The sequence below is a fragment of the Falco biarmicus genome, chromosome 3 (genome assembly GCF_023638135.1).
Source record: "Falco biarmicus isolate bFalBia1 chromosome 3, bFalBia1.pri, whole genome shotgun sequence".
NCBI classification, from domain to species: domain Eukaryota; kingdom Metazoa; phylum Chordata; class Aves; order Falconiformes; family Falconidae; genus Falco; species Falco biarmicus.
This window is the reverse complement of record NC_079290.1, coordinates 69,495,481-69,512,025: the sequence shown is the minus strand read 5'-3', so window position 1 is coordinate 69,512,025 and position 16,545 is coordinate 69,495,481. Positions and strand designations below refer to the sequence as shown.

Sequence of the window (16,545 nt, the reverse complement as noted above, 5' to 3'; positions counted from 1 at the left end):
GCAACATCTTAGATACCCACCCTGATCTAGTATTTCATGATTTGACTTCAAGAGGTGGGCAGTAGTATGCTAAAAACAGGCAAATGCCACACAGTTGTGGTTTGAAAAAAAGTTTGGGAGCTTCTAAACCCAAAGTTTTTGTCTGGCTCGCTGAAAGGTTAGACGGCACTGGCAAACTTTTTCTCTAGCCTGTGAATGGATCTGTGTGGCCAGACCTCAGTACAGGTTGTAGCATCTCTGCAGTGAGATAATAAAATCTGGGATTTAGACTCAAAAGCATCTCTATTTCTTATTTGCGAGTTCTCATGTGCTTTCAGCAAAATAAATAGCTGATGCTGTTTAAGTTTTTCTGTTTCTTCTGCTGCTCGTCGTTGCAGATCCACATCCTAGTGCTTATGGCATATTATGTTACAGCCAACCAACTAACTTCCTCTTAAACATGTTACTTCTGCTCTGTTGCTCATGATATTGATGGCTATTTTGACCTTTGCAGTTCTTTAATTACTGAAGCCTTAAAATAGTACATGTCAGGTAAAATATTCTCTTTTTGAAGTTCTTTTTTCCTCGCATGCCTGAGCTGAAAGACCATATAAACCAAGATTATTCAAACACTTACACCACTGCACAGAATGTCAAGGGAAATTTTGTTAGTGAGAACAAGTGACTGTTTTGTTCCACTTTTACTTTTGAGGTATTTTTTACTCAGCAGAAGATAGTAAGTACATGAACGCATTTGCCATGCTGGTACAGAAATCGTTTAAAGCCTTCCCCTTGCTAAAATCCAGAAATTAACATTTGTGAAACTATTTTCTGTTTTCCTTTATTTCAAATTTGTGAAACATCACCAAATAACACACTGTTTTAGCTAGCAACCAGTTTCCCCAGTTTTATCCAGCGGCACATTCGCTGTATCATCAGAGGTCATTTTTAGCTGTTGTACCTCTTTGTCTGGTCCAGTTAGAAAAAGCGCACAAGCACTCCAGTACTATCAGTTATGCTTGGAGGAACATAAGAAGGGCGAGGGGGAGGGGAGGTGACACAAACTCAGAAATAGCCTGTTTCTTTGCTTCGAGAGAGCGCAGCCTGCTAACAGCCAGGTCCAGCCTGCCAGAAAATCAGCGTACTGCAGTATTATGATCGGTAGACAGCATGAAAAAACCCCAGGCCACAGAAATATGCCCTCCCCAAAATCTCTTATATATATAAAAAAAATCTTTATAAAAGTGGCATCCTTATTGAATTTGTCTTCCTTTAAATTTTAAATTCTACATTTTGGCCTACTTCTTTTTTATTTCTGAACCTATTATGGGCCACATCTGTGGAAGTCTGTATCAGCTATTCTGAAACCAGCTGCTGCTGAGATTCTTTCAGCTAAGCTGAAATTAAGAACAGGTTTGTGGGCTCTCTACCTGCTGTGAAGCCGTGATGTAGTTTATAAAATTACATATGGGTGAGAAAATCTGACTGCCAGGGCTGGAAAAGTTGGTACTATATAGAGCATTTAGCATGAACCTAAAATAACCATGTACACTGAGGCTGTACTTACTTTGCAATATTAACTTTTTCTGCTCTCTTCCTTGATGTCATTGTAAAAGTGATGTTGAATAACTTTATGTAAAAAAACACGTGGGTTTGAGAGGATCAAAGCACAAAAATCAAAATTACGGTATATGCTAGCAACTGTGTTGACGGTAGGGGCAAATATGAAAGACAGCAGAGTTAAACACGTTGATTCTTCAAGAAACGTCTCTGAATTATTTCTGCCATAAGGAAAATCTCATTACATGCCAGAAACGAGATGATGGAGACAAACACCTATCGTCTTTTGTTATTAAAGCAATTCCATTAATAACAAGGGGACGACTTGTATGAGCAGAAGGCAAAGAGGATATGACCACATCCTGACACCCCATACAATTTGTCATCAGATATGCCCCAGTCGCTTATTGCAGTTACATGTTAATAGATTCATCAGATCCCGAAATATGTGCAGCTCTCTAAATGGCAAATTATTTTCAAATCCGTTCACTAGATTTACACCTGACTAAATTGACGGGGTGCAAGAGCTTGACCTCAATCCGTACAGACCCAGAATACAGTGGCATGCAAAACTTTGCTGGGTCATGGTGTGTTTTCGTAGTACAAACTTTGGAAGCAGCCGGACACGGCACAGCTCCTGAGGCACTTTAAAGAAGACAGAAAGATTTTTGTGGTGCACATGAGCAGTAGGTGTATTCTATCTAGGAGTATATGCTTGTTATTGATTGAAACCATTTTGTTACAGAGTGAAATTTGTGCCACTCACATAAACTCTGAAAACACACCACTGTTAGAATGGCCCATTTTAACTGGCGTCAGAAATGTTAGTTTCTTATAGAACAGCATCACTGGGAACATTTCTGTGCAGTGATCTGCAGATGTACATGGGTATTAAGAGCTGCCAGTGCCTTCCAGTTCGTAACTTCTGCACGTGCTGTTTGCATTTCCAAACACACCAAGAAAAAGTCTGGTTTACAATGCGAAGTCTAATACAGGATTATTTGTCATCAGACTTTGTGTGCTCTTTATTTCTGACCCAAGCATGCTTTGAAAGCAAAACCTCTGGTTTAGATAAAGATAGATACATATTGTTTTATTGGCAAGACTGGAGATCCAACTATAAAGCTAAGGGCCGTGTTTAGAAAGGGTCGCTGAGAGGCAATTATGACAGGAGACCCCAAGAAAAATACTAGTCGGTGTCTTGACATGGAGAGACAGATCCCTTAGAAAAACTGAGAGCCACAAAACATCCTGGATTAGCATTATTTAGGTACATTCTCTAAATTTCAGGTAGATTTGTAACAATGAAAAACAGTCATTGGCGCAAAACCTGAGTAAGCATACAGCGACAGCTGAAGTGGCTGACTCCCCTAGATTACGTATCACTGAATATATCTGTGGATGTGACATGTATACACACACACACACGCGCGCACACACACACACACTCTCTCTCTCTCACATATACATAAAATGTAATCCAAACTCGGCTTGTTTGCCTGCCTTGAAGCATTTATACATCCTTTCAGCTTGGCTTTTACAGAGACGGCTTTTTTTTCTTGCTATTCTACGATGGTGTTTCTCGGGAACCTTTTCTTATCTAAATTTCCACCAATCATTCCTAAGGCTAAGTTATGCAGACAAGTCACCACACAGATTTTCATCAAAATGCCATTTTCTTTAACTTGAGAAAGCCTGGTCCCAAATGCTGAACAAATAATTTATTAGACCATAGCAAAAGTAAATAAATGTTTTCCTGCTCCAAGTATTTCATTAGCCAGAATTATTATACATGTGAGTCTATAAATAGCAAAACATGTATTGAGCCATTAATATCACTGACATTCTCATACGAAATACTGTAATTTAAAGAATTTGAAATGGGAGGACATCTCCTGGAAGATTTCTGGCAAAGATGAAATGGGTAAACAGCATCTGCAAACAGATTAATCACCCACGGTAATGGTAGGTTACTAACAATTTGAAAATTAAGAATATCTTTGCTATCTGAAATTTCGGACTTCAATGATATTATGCAAATGTATTTTGCATATCTTTTAAGTTTATAAATTCTTATACTGTTCTGGTTTTGCTTTCAAAACACAGAAGCGCTGGACTCAGCAGAAGAAATGTGAGAAAATCTCCTATTTAAAATTACATGGACAGAGGAACTCTGCTAGTGACTTTCCGTGAAATTAATATACCGCTTGATTGTTTTTAAAGTCTCTGCATCTTCTGAATTTTTAATTGCCTTTCCATTAAAGTGGAGTACCCCTTACTTACGAAGCTTGAGATGGGTTCTCCAGTCCTTCCACCCCCGTAGCCTCAGTATCCTATTTGGTTAATGGGAACAAGGAGTGCAAGACTGGGCCCTGTGGAAGCAAATATGGAAAATATTAAGCATTTTAAGCATTACTCTATCAAGCAATAGAGCAAGCCCTGTGTGGTGTGTGCTCACGTTTTACTGTCTAAGGAAAAGAATCTACACAGATCATGAGAGAAAAGGAGTCGGTCTTAAAAAATCGCATTTTTAGGTAGAGGAGTTGGGAAGTCACATGTACCTTTCATTGCTCTGACTTGTCAATTTTCACCATATGGAAATTATTAGCTTAATACTGTAGTTCTAAATACTGCCTAGGAATGCTGATTTATAATAGATTTCTTGCTCTTTGTGTAAAAACCCGCTAAACTACTATATAAACTGTGATTAGAGAATCTACACTCTTGTGCTGCAGGCGTGTGCCTGGGGTGAACTCTTCAAGCTCAGAGAGGTGACATCTGCTCCAGTCCACTCGCAGGTAAATCTGGCATCAGTGAACTTAGAATTCCCACAAAATGCTGCAAGTCTGGAGTCGTTGGGAACACAATTTGGCCTGTGATTGGAAAAGTGTGCAGGAAAGATGCTGATGCATAAGAAACAAAATCCAGACATTCCAGATACATTATTTACTATTGAGGCATTTAACAACACTGCCTCAATGTAATGAAGCTGCCTTTGAAGGACGGGCAAAGTGCGTTTTTTAAAGCGCATCCTCTCCGTGTTTTGACCAGCTGCTGTGCACGTCCGATAATTTTTTTTTTCCCTGTGAATTAGAATTAAATTTGATTGTCCCAAATACATCCCACTCAGGCATTCATGCTGAAAGCAGCAACAATTGTCAATGACCTTTAACACGCCTGCTATTCAAATTAGTGCAGATCATTAATCACACATAGCTTACATTTTATGATTCGTGTATCCTTCATTACCAACTTTCCCTCTCGCTCGCAGCCCCCCACCCCCGCCCCTTTCCTTTATTCCGAGGGTTCTGGTAATAAGCGCTGGAATGGGCAGGATTTAGAGCCTCCCGCGCCCCCCCCCCCCCCCCCCCCCCGCCCCAATTTTGTTTTCTGCTCGTTGCCAGCGGTGCGGGAGCAGTTTGCGTCCCAAGTGCAAGGGGGAGCGGGAGGGCAGCGCGGGGGGGGGGGGGCGGCCCCAGCGGGGGGGCTGGGAGCCGGGGGGCTCGGAGCCGGGGTGCCCGGGGGTGGGGGCGGCTCCACCGGCCCGCGGCGGCGGCGGCCCCAGGGCGCTCCGAGGCGTTGAGATAACACCGACCCTTCGTCAAAAGTCCTCCTTGTCAATTCTACGTCATCGCACATTACGAGACAAAGAAAGAAAGAGAAAAAAAAAACCGCCTCCACACCCTTGATGTCTAGTACCGAGCTTCGGCAGATTAAATTCGGCTTTCCAGCCGAGACTAAACATACTCCCCTCGCCCGTGGCACACATATTTGGCGTGATTAAACTGAGCTTCGCAAACACGCAGGAAAGCAAGGACTGAACTTTTCAGACGCAGGAGCGATGCTGCTTTTTTTGTTGTTTTTTTTTTTTTTTTTTTATTTATTATTTTTTTTATTTTAAAAGCCATATGGCACATTGATTTGTTCGGAGGTCTTTCAACTTCCCCGGCGTGGCTGTTGAACAGTATTCCTCTTTGATCTTGATTGAGGACTTTAATGTTGTTGTTTCTGTGCATTTCAATAGATCCATAAATACTTTACCAGCGGAATTTGTCACCCCCCAAAAAAACAAAACAAAAAAAAGTTTCTAATAGAAATGCATCTGGGGCAACTCCAGCCCGCACCTTTCGCGGCGGAGGTACGTGGGAACCGGGCCGGCGGTGGGCAGGAACGCGACTCCGCGCCCGCACAACGCGGCGCCCGGCCTCCCCCCGCTCCCGCAGCGCCCGGCGGGGCCCCGGGGCGGCGGCGCCCCGCGCCCCAACTTTGCGCCGCGCAGACAATAGCGGCCGGCGTGCGGCCCCGCACCGGGCAGACCGCGGGCTGCGGCCGCCGGGGGACGCGCGGCGGCGGCGGGGCGGGCGGGGCGCGGCGGGCGCGGGCGCGGCGCGCGGGCGCGGCGGGCGGGGGCGGCGCGCGGGCGTGGGGCGCGGCGGGGGCCGGCGGGCCGCCCCCGCCCGCGCCAGTGGAGCCGCTCGGCGGATCATGTGCAGCGCTCCGCTCGCATGCGGCGCATGGTTTCACCTTCAGGGCGGCGGGTGGCTCGGCGCGCCCTTCCCCGAGCGCGGCCGCCGGCAGCGGAGGAGGTGAGGGGCGGCGGGGCGGGGGGCTGGCCCGGCGGGCGGGGGTCCTCGGGCTGCGCCCCTGGGGGAAAAAAAACTTCGCGCCCCCCCCCCCCCCCCCCCGCCTTCGGGAATGGGGACTGGCCCCCCCCGGTCATCGGAGCGGCCCCAAAATGGTAACTTTGCGCTGTTTCGCGAGGAGGAGGTCGAGGTCGGCTTTACTGCAGTGGTGGTGCCGGGGGGGCCGGCGGGCGCGGGGGGCCTTTTGGCTTTGTACGCTCCGTCAGGGGCGGGGGGGGGCGGACTGCGATATTAATCCATTAGGAAACAAAGAACAAATTGCCTCACTTTAAAGTAAAATGCTTCGGCTAATGAAGGTGGGTGCTGGGTCTTCGAGCCCCGAGTAGCCACTTAAATTATTAAGTGGGTTTTTTGCTCTCTACTCCCCACCCCCCCCACCCCCCCCCACCCCGGTAGTGTTGCTTCGGCGTCAGCGTGAAATGCGCGGTGTCCGTCCGTGTCCCCCCCCCCTTGTTTTTGAGTTGCTCGCCGCTCCGCTGCTCGCCGATCGCTGCGTGATCCCCGTTACAGAAGTACACAGTTTATCAAAGGAAGTTGGGGGTGGGCGGGCAGAGAAAACAATTATGCCCATATAGACAGCGAGAAGGGCTCGAAGGACAATGTCTCCAGAGCGATTATTTCCAGAAGAGGAAAATAGCCCGTTTGATGCGGGTGGGGTGGGGAGAGAGGCAGGGAGTTTAATGTATATGTAAAAAAAAAGGGGGGGGGGGGGTATCGAGGGGAGGGAAGTGGAAGGAGGGAGGGGGAGAAAAGAAGAATAGAAATAATGCAGTTCCAGACATTTTGTGCTATAAAAGCTTTCCTCCTCCTCGTCCCTCCCTCCCTCCCCCCGCTACTATCTTCGGTGATAATTAGCATAGCGCCTAGTCGCGATCCTAATGCGAATTAAGTACTTGGGCAAGTTGAGGAAAGTTTGGCTGGGTAAACTTTGCTATAAGGGAACAAGGTGGGGTGTTAAAAGAGGCAGTACGTGTGGGGAGGCGTGCGGGGCATGACAGCCGGCCGTTGTTTTTCCCCTCAAACCAGCTAACCTCGGCAATTAACTGCTGGAGACAAACCCTGTGTTTTAAGCCGAAAAGTGTCGGTTTGGAGTCAGCACCATTTATTAGGAGCGTTAATAAGCTGCCAGCATCAGACAGGGATCTTCTGGGGAACGCGCATTGTGTGTGCCCACAGCTTATCCTTTACATTACCCCTATAGATACGGTGGCGCTCGGGCACTGGACGTGCAAATATAATTTCGCTCGGACTGCTTTCTAAACATTAATTCTGGTATTTATTTAATCCAGATGCAGGGTTCCTCTCCCCTCCCCCCCCCCCCCCCCCCCCCCCCATTTGCTGCCTTATTGTTGGTTTACATTTTCTGAAAAGGCGACTGGTGTAACCTGTGGAATTTGAAATGCAAATAAAAGCCTGTGGGAGTTGAGGCAGAACAAATCAGCATTTATAAAGTGAAAAAGATTTAATGTCTTTGAAACCATTGCGAGATTTTTTTTTTTTTTAAGACCTGGATCGTGACGTCAAGTCGTTTGGGAAAATTTTTTAAAAATATTATTATTTTTTTTAATGTCTGAAACGCGGGTATGCGAAGTGCTTACAGGAAAAACAGATTACAAGATTAACATCTGTTAACATGATCGTTTATCTCCAGCCAAAAATAGGTCAGTCCTTTCTTAAGGAAACACGATTGCTGGGCGCATGATTAAATAATGAAATTAGGCTGGTGAGTTCATAAATGAGACACTGTGCCGACGCGCGCTAGGATCCGACCTGTGACAAAAATACGTAATTCGGGGTCCGCGGGCGAGCGGTGCGAGGTCAAAGTCCCTTTCTGGGGAGAGGCGCAACTTCCCCCGCGCCCGCCCCGCCGGGCGTTCCTCGCCGCCCCCCGCTCGCCCCAGGCCACCGGCAGCGCCCGCGGCCGCGGAGCCCAACTCTTCCCCGGCGAGCGGAGAAGTTTCCGCGGCAGGGAGGGGCGCGGGGTGCCGCGGCCGGGGGGGCCGGGGCCGGCTCGGCGCGGAGCCCCCGCCCGCTGCTGGTGCGCGCCCCGCCCCGCAGGGGTGGCCCCGCCCCCGGCCCCGCCCCCCGCCACCGCCCGGCCCGGCCCCGCTCCGGGGTGTCGGGGCGCGGCGGGGTGGGACGAGGAGCTGCCGCGCCGCTGCCCGTAGCCTCTGCCCGGGGGGCGCACCCCTCCGCCCGAGCCTCGCTGTTCGCATCCCCCCGCCGCTTCCCCCCGGGTGGTGGGGTTGGGTGAGTTGGGCTTTTCTTGGAAGTGGATGCAGAAGTGCTCTCACGAAAAATTTTATCGGGATTTTTTTTTTTTTTTTTTTTTTTTTTTTGAGGTTGGTTTGCTGATTCTGCGGGCAGGTCGCAGCTCTTCAAAACTATGGCCTGGCGGCTGTGTTCTGGCCTGGTTCCTTGGCGGCTGGGGAGAGGTCCCAGCAGCCTGCCCCGCAAAGGGCCGCTGCGCTTTGGCCCCGTGCCACGGACTTTATTTCATGCTTGCTGCACTAAATGAGTTAACAGCCAAAGGGTTTTTCATTAACTCGACTTGGCAACCGTGTATTTCGTTGGCTCCCCCCCCGCACCCCCCCCCCCCTCCCCCCAAAAAAGAAAAGAAAAGAGGAAAGCATAATTTTAAACAGAAGTTGAACGGCATAAGGTGGATTGGTTTGGGGGTGTGTGTATGTTTCTCAGGATCTTGTAGGATTTCCTTTGTGCCCCCCTTCCCATCCGTGGCGTGTAGGTGTCGGGGTCTGCGTGCCTTGATGTGTGACCGTTGTTTTCCCACAGCGTGGTAAGGCCCTGTGCGCTCGGGAGGGGACCGAGCAGGAGGATGCTGACCCTGAGGGAGGGGCAGTGACCTGCAGCTGCTTCTCCTTTATCTGCCCCTCAGCCCTGCGGGGGGTGTGTGTGTGCGTGTGGATGGGGCCCAAGGGTGTGTGTGGACATGTTAGGGGGCACGCTGTTGGACGCAGGGCAGGTGCATGTGGGGCTGGGAGGGGTGATGGTGGTGGTGCAAGCGGGACAGGTGTGTGTGCACGTGTGCAGGGCCGGGGATGGAGTATGTTGCATCGCTGCAGGTGAGCCAGATGTGTGTGCCTGCAGGTCCTGCTGGGTATGGCGGGGGCCAGGTACACGTGTGCACGCCGGGATGGGGCTTCCCTGGCTGCAGGTGTGTATCCACTCGTACAGGAGCAGGGGGTGCTTTGTTGAGGCAGGTGCATACGTGTATTCATCAGTGTGCCACATCAAGTGTGTGGTGCTGGGCCTGTGTCCCACGCATGGGTGTGGGTGGTAGTGGGCGCTGGATGCAGCTGCATGCCAGCTCCTCTGGTGTCCCCCGTCCCCCCCCCCCCCCCCCTTTTGTCCCCCAGGCTGGCTGCTGTTAGCAGGCCAAAAATAACTGTATTGCAAGAGGTGTTGGGTCTTCTGGGGGGAGAGCGGCACCTGGGAGGAGTGGTGGTGGTGATGGGAGCAAAAGTTTTACTGAGGCAGGGAGTATTTTGGGGAGGTTTGCTGCTGTAGTTTTGTCTGCGGCAGCTGGCTGGGACAAGTTGTCTCTCGGTGAGTGCTGCTGCTTGGTTTCCTGCTGGCATGTCCTTCACCTCTGTCACAGCAAACCCATGGCTGGCTGGCCTGGTCCTGTGCTGCTCTGTGCACCCACCATGGTTTTCGGAGCTTTCCCCCAGTAAAACTGGAAGCTGAAGTTGTGTCGGAGCACCTGTGGTGTGGTGGTTATTGCAGTGCAGTTACTCCAGGAGATGTCTTTAGTTTCACAGTAGAGTAGCTGCCATAGCCATTTTGAATGAGCTCTGTACAATAAAGTGATTTGTGTGGAGCTTTGTGTTACTGGTGCGGTGTGCACCTTTACTAGCTCCTGGCATAAAATATTTTTTAGATATCTCTAAAAATTCTTGCCTGGGATTTATTTTCAGGCCTTCAGTTCCTGTAAGACTGAGTGGTGTTGAGGTGATGTGTAGTTAGTGATAAGTAACGGTGTGGTCTGTGTGGACAATAGGGCATTATATCCCCCTTCTACACTGTTAGTTTAATACACAGAGAGAATGCTTGCAAAAGAAGAAAAGAGAAAAAATTAACACCAGTGAGAATAACATTGTCTTAAGGAATGATCCAAAACATGTTTAAAGAGAGGAATGGTATTTGTTAGCGCTGCTCCTATCTGAGCTCAGCGCGACCTTCAAAATTGCTCTAGGCGACTAAAACAATATGCGTCAGGAGCTGCGTGCAGTCCGTCCATGAATGTGAACAACAACTACTCTCTGCATCATAGAAAATAAAACAGTTTACAGCACTAAGGTGAAAGTACCTATTGTTATTTGCAAGTGACCTCAGTGACGGTATGGCTGGCTGGAATGGAGCAACAGCAGTGACACTCGATTTCTGTAGATTAAAGTTTTTCCTGTGACAGTGACTAATGTCATTGCTTTAAAAATTAGGTTCATGGTATGTTTTTATAGTTGGTGATAGTACCGTGCTGTCACCAAGATTTAATAATAGCAATTATCGGTACAGAAGTACTCAATGAAGGGGTTGAAAACGATTATGCCATCGCTCTGAATCTCTGCCTGTTGAACTGCCCATAAGTACAGCCATCCTTCATTTTATCAGAGGAAGATGTGTATGTCTTAACATTATAGATCTGCTTTGGAAGCAGGGACGTTGGCTTCAGTTGACTGACAAAAGGGTAAAATGCACCTTGCTGTGGGTGCTTGTGTAGCTGGTAGGGGAGGGGACAGGCTGGGAGTGTGTCAACGGATGAATGATGTAGTCACCAACTCTTGCAAACTTTAGGTAGTCTGTTTATTTGGATTTTTTTTTTAATGTCTTTACATACAGGTGGCTACCAACAGAGTTATCTACAGTTATTTGTGATCTTAACTGGTGAATTTTATACTGAGGTTTTATCTAATGGAGGGCATCTGTATTCAGTGTGATCCAAAACCTGTTAACTTTGAAAGGCCTCACTTCTGTGAAGGCTTACATTCATGCCAAGTACTTCCAGGACTTCTCTAGAATTCCATAGACTATGCAAAATGAGCCAGTGCATAGGCTTTTGTGAGACCAGTGATGAAGGCTGTATGCGTGTACTCCAACTGGAAAGCTGGGTTTGACTATGTTGTTTCTTAAAGACATCAAAATAGAAAGCTGAAATACAGTGATTGTGTTTTGCAGGAAGCAACTTGTCTGAGCTTGCAGATTTTACAAGTAAAATGTGCCTGTTTTTGAGACACAAGTATGAATTTGCAGATACATACCTTTTAAACCTGAATGGGTATTAGCTTTCTGTGCAGAAAGGGGAAATGGACTATTACTGTTTTTCATAGCTGTGTGATGTTCCTCAGTTGCGCAAGAGCATGCACAAACATCCTATAAATTGCCTTGTTGCTTGTGAGCTCAGTGCTGTCCCCTAATAAGCACGCCTGCCACTCCCATTGACTGCTGGGAGGTACATGAGGCTGTCTCTGGGTGGAATTAAACTTTTGTAGGCGAGTCTGAAATCTTTAACAATATCGGCAGTTAATCAGCTAAAACTTATTACAGTGGTTGTTTCTTTTTTTTTTGCTTTTTTCTGCAGCCATAGAATTATCCAGATAATTAATCACTGCATGGCCAAAAAAACCAAACACCAAACCCCCAGAAAAAAAGTTACGTTTATTTGATTAGATATCTGCAAAATAAATGTTTGAACCATGGAGCAGCATTGCTTTTTCAAAGCAGGCATCTTATGTGCTGCAGATGTTTATGCACTTCAGTGCTAGGATAAAACTGTTCTGACTCAGTCACTGAAGGTAAAATTCTATTTTTCAGTTACCGAGTGTAATTGCATAATAACTCTGGGCATCATCAGTACGATACTTGGGAGTTAGAAGGACTTAACAGCAGTATTTCTTGATTGACACTTCTGTGTTAAAAGTGAGACTTCCTTTCCTTTTCCAGCAGGAGCAGTCCTAGTAAATATTACGATAGTGAGCCCGCATTAAGACATGCTCGTGGATTATGGTCCAGGTAGTTAACATTGCCATGGCTTTCATTAGGATGATGACTTCATTGCAGATGTTTACTTTCATTACCTAACTGTTAGTCAGCAAATGCTCGGTCTCTTGATCTGCTGAACCTGCTTTGCTATTTGAAGCCAATGAGCTCTGGTTTTATGTTTGGGGTTTTTTTGGTTTTTTTTTTTTTTTTCTGATGTGATGATTACTCAATCTTGATTATTCATTTTTTGATGTTGTTTACATCTTGGTTATCTGTAGAGGCCCGTCAACGTTGTTACACACTTCATGTTAGCAGTTTCTCCTTGCGTTCCTGAAACTGCATTACGGCAACAGCACTTATGCAAACGGACTCGGGGCATTAAGCATATGTTCTGAGCTTAAATTAGTGTGTGGATTGACAATGCTTGCATCTCTTAAGTTGCTGCCAAACTATTTATTGCCTAATAAGTTCTAGCAGGTATTTTATAGCAGTAGCACACGGCTGCTGTAAGATAATTCGTTTGTTTACCGCTCCCAAGTTGTGAGCTAACATTGCAAATAGTGCCTGTTGCAGGGACACTGGGACGGTGGCTGTTGACGTGGTGTGTTGTTAATGAAAGCACTGGTCTAAACTGTTTAAAGTCAAATGTTGTGGAGGAAGAGAGGCTTTCTACTGTGGATTCAGAACTACTTATGTTCTGATGACTACTTAAAATCCATTTTTGCTAACCTTTCATTAAAGTGATTGCTTATGGAAAATAATTTAATTTGTATTGGCAGGATATTACGTAGCTTAATGCTTGTTCAACAAAATCCAGCTTTCCTTATGGCTGTTGCAGAAGCCATAGGCCTGGCGTTGCTGTTGTACAGTCGTGGTAAACCCAAGGTAACTTTAGCAGCGTGGCACTGTACTTACAAGGCTGTGTGTGGGGATGAATTTAGCACACAGCACTTAGCTCCTAATTAAAGCTTATAGTATTACATCCGTAATCAGGACACTCTTGGAATCTCTAAAGAAATTAGTTTTTTTCTTTGTTTACTCTTCTCCCTTTCTTTCCCCTTCTCTTGCCATCTTGCTGTATGGTGTCAGGAGCTTGCTCCTCTGTATTGCTGTCATGTTTACTCCCAAAGGAAATGTTTTCCAGCAGTGTACTCCAAATTGCAAAGTAGAATAATTTCGTGGCTCCCGAAATCTTTAAGGTCAGTTTCTGGAACCATCTAGCTTTTAATCTTCTTTTCAAAGTAAAACAGAAACCTACAAAGCATATGTAATTACAATTTGTAGCTATTTTTAGATTCCTGACATGTTTCCTTTATAGTATAATGATAAAAACAAATACTCAGCACAGAGGCTAGACAGACAATTTTCAAACCAACAGCATCTGCTCCAGCTACCCTGCATGTATTTCGTACATGTTTGCTTTGGTCCTTTTATTTTTTTATTGGTTTTGGTTTTTTTGTTAGGAGTGTACTGAAACTGTGTATTTCAGTATATGACTGGGGGTTGCAGAGAAAATGAGAGCTCTGTCTATTGGGCAGGTCCTGTTGGGAGTGTTTGCTGAAAATCGGGTCATGTATCAGTGAGTTTTAATGTATTGTATACACACGCGCATGCTTTGCCTTTCTGGCAGGTAAAATCAAGAATGGTGAGTTGGCTTGTCAGTATTTTTACACTGCATAGAAATGCTTGTATTGGCTTATTACAGGGACTTAATAGTAATTTTTCCTTGTCTTTTTAAAAAAGATAGTGAGCAGTGAAGTGGCATTAGTTTTCAGTAAAGAAAGAGAGGCTGGTGGAAATTGAGGTTTTCTGGTCACAATTGTAACCTTGTTTTAAAATAATCACATTTGTTTATGTAAAAATAGATTTGGGAAAGAAATTAGCCATGTTCTTTGTTTTTAAAAGGGTAACGTGTGTGTACTCACCATATGGCAGCATTTAACCCATATTGTATGAAATGACAACAAGTCACATTTATGCTCTGATTTATTTCAGTGATTCAGAATGTTCTTTTTCTGAAATGTACAATGAATGATGCATTTAAGGTTGTGCAATGTAACTGTGTCTTTAGCTGTTTTGCCTCATTGTTCTGATGATATTGGGTTCATGAGTAAGCAAATTTTTTTTTTTTTCCTTCTGAAATAATTTCCTTAAGAAATAGTTGGTCTCTGAATGCTGAAATAATTCGAGGGAAGAGTTACGAACAATAGCTGGTGACATGGTGCGTTGTATAAGATTGCAGGGCGAGGTGTTACGGTCTCTGCTGGCTGAAACTAGAGCTGCTCCTTTGATGGTTGAGGATGTGCTTGGGAAGACTTTCTCCCTTGCTCTTGCTCCACTCTTTGCACAGAGGTTTCTTAGTTGTCTATTTTAATGGATGCATTCTGGCTTCCCTTGCGGTAGACTGAGAGGCACCTGTATTCATGAGCTGGTACCAGTATTGGCAGCGACAAGTATGATAAAACCATGAATCAGGCAGCTTAAGGTATTGACTTAAACTATGCAATTAGGGAAATAAGATCTCTTATTTTCTCTTCGGATTTGGAGCCCCTGGGAGTTGTATTTTTAGGCTCTCTTTCCCCTTGCCATCCTAGCCATGTGTATCTTTAGGGTTTTGGGAGGCGGGGCTCTACTTGGAAGTCCCAAGGCGTGTGGTAAATAGGAGTTAGCCCCATACAGTGTGTCGCATGAGAACTTCCGAAAGTCGGTGGTACTCCTCGGGGAGGTACCAGTTGCTCACCATCTGTCTCTTAAAGTCATTTCTTTTAACCTTGGAATACAGAAATATTTCAACAAGGTTATTCACATGTCTGTGTGAAGTATCTATAAGCGTACCAGAAAAACTGCTAAGCTTCTAATTTCAACGTGGTGTTTGAATACTAATGTATACCAATTAGGAATGGCTGATGTTGTAATTTGTAGAAGTTGAAAGGAGCATTAAACACCACCCTTCCAAAACTAAATACAGCTTTTTCTCCTGTGTGTAGCTGCTTAATGAAACCAAGGGTCTGTGTTCCAGATTGTTATGATGGCACGTTGATACATCCTTGAATAAACTACCAGTCTCACGTAGTATCACATCAGCCCCTTTGTAACAGCCTGTGTGTAACTGTACCTTTAGCTGATTAACACAGTACTTTCTTGATACTGTTTTTATGACTCTGTGAATGCTTATTTGAAGACCATTTTTAGAGAAGTGTTTTCATCGCTACTGAGAAAAGCTGTACAAAATCTATAAATACTTTAATTAGATTTGCTCTGTCTCTTTTTTCTATTCTTTCCCCCCAGATAAATTTTACTTCTGTAATTAATGCTGTGATCTTCAATGCATAATTTATATTGACATTAATAATGATACTTGGAGAATCAAGTTTGAGAAAACGTGACAATTTATGTTGATAACCCCGGTCCCATTAAATTTGAACAGATTTTAGTAGAGCGAGCCATGACTATTAGTGGTATGATGAAATAACCTACTTCTCATTGTGGCAGGCCTATTGGAGAGTTCATCTTATTGTGAATGGTACATACCAGGTGTCAAGTGACATGCCAGACACACAGCTTTGCTTCTGAATGACTCCTTCCAATTAGAAAGTAATGGCTTTAACGGGATCAACACAGTAATCGGAGTCCCGCAGTTCTCCAGTGCCAGGCGGTGTGTATTTGCAAATGTTAGTTATTTATCTGCTTCTCATTTTGCTGCAAAATTATTGGTAACCTTGGGTAAATTGGGGGGGTGGGGTGGGTGGGAATACTATGTGGAAATCGTGGGATTAATGGTTTAGCAGTCAGGATTAAAAATAGTCTCAGCAAATTACCCTGTTGATACTGGAGCCAGAATCTGTTAATGGGGTTACAAGCAGATTGGTTTATCAGTCATTTATTTTCTAGGTTGATTAGGGATTATAGGTTGCCATGTATTTGTATCGCAAAAGTAAGCAGTGCAAAAAGCAAGGATTGCTAATATTTCACTTCAGTGTCATGCACTTAAAAGGAGTGTATCTGGAGCTCAGAACTATCTTCTAGGCTGTGGGCAGCCTTTTTCCTCAGATTTTGATGCTCTTGAGGTGGATGTCTAAGTAGCTTGGGTATTGTAAAGGGGTGGCTTGGCTTGTTAGAAGTCTGAAAAACAGTGAAAGCGCTAAGGTAATCTGTGAAATTCATGCAGGCCACTAAGCACAAAACTTTAAATGCTTGTTACTGAACTGTCTGCTGTTTCATCTCCTATTTCAGTGCAAAAGCTACAGCATTTTTTAGTCACAATAATGTGTATGATGTGCAACCTGAGCAATAGGCTGATGACTTCTGTGTGTCCTGTTCTAACCTGCAAAGAAATTGTCTCTGTGTGTATCCCTGCATAGTA

General features: G+C 45.4%; 1 protein-coding gene across 4 annotated transcripts in view; it reads left to right on the top strand.

Annotated features, from left to right (window-relative positions):
* Positions 1-5,956: 5,956 nt before the first annotated feature.
* The window catches only part of ZNF516 (zinc finger protein 516), a 124,636-nt gene continuing 114,047 nt past the window's right edge, over positions 5,957-16,545 (top strand). For 2 of the 4 annotated variants that reach the window (XM_056331138.1, XM_056331135.1), the window contains exon 1: positions 5,957-6,125. The gene's annotated coding sequence lies outside the window, so the exon portion shown is untranslated. Of the gene's footprint in view, positions 6,126-6,166; positions 6,278-16,545 lie in introns of those variants that run through there. The other 2 variants (XM_056331139.1, XM_056331136.1) reach the window with 2 other exon arrangements.